Source organism: Octodon degus, unplaced genomic scaffold (genome assembly GCF_000260255.1).
Source record: "Octodon degus isolate 3935 unplaced genomic scaffold, OctDeg1.0 scaffold00188, whole genome shotgun sequence".
NCBI lineage: Eukaryota > Metazoa > Chordata > Mammalia > Rodentia > Octodontidae > Octodon > Octodon degus.
The window spans coordinates 332,523-334,172 of record NW_004524764.1 but is presented as its reverse complement, the minus strand read 5'-3'; the positions used below and the strand labels follow the sequence as shown (position 1 = coordinate 334,172).

Below are 1,650 nucleotides of genomic sequence, written 5' to 3'. Positions count from 1 at the left end.
ATTCTATTTTCTTGGGCTTTTTCCCTACCTCTTCCATCTTTACTTATCTGGAAAGTATATTTTATACACTAAAATTCACAGAAGTGTTCTGCTTTGTTGGCACTATAGTAATGAATACTAATATGCCTATCAAAACCAATCAACTATTTTAAAAAGTTATGACAATAATGCTCCAATTTCAGATAATTTTGAATTTATATGCATTCGTAGTAATTGACATTACTAAGCCAAAGAGACACAGATATGACAGAATCAGTTTTCATAATTATTGGGATGTTTTAGAATGATTTAGCTAAGTATTCAAGTGTAATAAAAAACTTTAACACATTGTATGTTCCAGTTAGGCCAAATGTGCTTTTAAAGACATTCATACAGATCTATACTAATCCTGTACTGTCTGTCACATAGGTACTACTCTATTTTGAGTAAAAGAAGTAAACTTCAGAGAAATTCCATAATTTTAAATTTCTCTCAGTAGGTATATAAAAAGAAATCAGAACTCAGTAGCACAGGTTTGATGTCTTGGTCTTATTTTTTTTTAAGATTCAATTTTGGAATAAGGTAAATGGGAAATAGCACAGGCATCTAGCCAGACCTTTTCTCTCTTCCTACATCCTACACCTTGTGCTTTTAATTCTTGGATGATACATTTAGACTTACATTTCCTAATACACCCAGGGGTCTGCTCCTTTTCTAACCTCTTCAATTTTATCCATTTGCCTCTGTTGGATCAGATTTCTACCCAATTCTGGAGAGTTATTTGTGAAACTGGTCAATTTTGTATTATAGTATTTGCTTCTTTTACTCATATATCCTCCTGGTTTAGATATCAATTGTCTTTGGTAAGCATTGTAATATGTTATTTTAATCTAATAAACTGGCACAAATTCCCTGAAGGGTACTTATTGTCCTATTATTCATTGATTATATAGAAGAACCTAGTTCATACCACACACTATTGTAGCCATGGAATAAACAATCACAGATAAAGGTCCCCATTTACTATAAAATGCGCAGAAAAGTGATTACAAACCACTATGTATATATATAAAAATAATTTCATAAATACTACCAAGAATACAAAGTAAGACCACAATAATAAACAGGAACAAAGAATACTGAGCTTCCCCAGGTTCTATCGGTTATAAACAAGGTATCTATGCAAAGGTAATATTTGAGTCAAACATTATGTGGTTCATTTTAACTAAAAATAAAAGAAGGAGGACAAGTAAGTTGTCTGGTATGAAAGTCAGTAGTGAGTCAATAATGCAAATAATGCAGAAGCCAGGTATTCAGGTCTTAAGTGGTTATTTCTCTGTCTTAATTAAAACAGCAAATATTACCTGACGTGGGTTTTCAAAAGACTGTGTGAACCTTAACCCTGAAAGTACCCCAATAAAAGAAGCCATGGTGACTAGGTCTAAGACTCCCAAGGACGACCTGACACGAGAGTTGGATCTGGGATGTATTCTGGAGTGCTAAGCCTTTGAATTTCCACCAGAGGTGAAAAGTAGGTACAGGAAATAAAAAGACTCATCTTGGATGGCTAAGAAATGAACAAAAGCAAGTACTAAACACAGTGTTCTATTGATATAAATCATCCTCCTGTAAAGTACTGAGAAATTGAAAAGCAAGTAGGGAATCTGGTTT

General features: G+C 33.2%; 1 protein-coding gene across 2 annotated transcripts in view; it reads right to left on the bottom strand.

The window, feature by feature from the left end:
• The window catches only part of Brinp3 (BMP/retinoic acid inducible neural specific 3), a 457,113-nt gene that overhangs the window by 263,614 nt on the left and 191,849 nt on the right, over nucleotides 1-1,650 (bottom strand). The window lies entirely within an intron of this gene.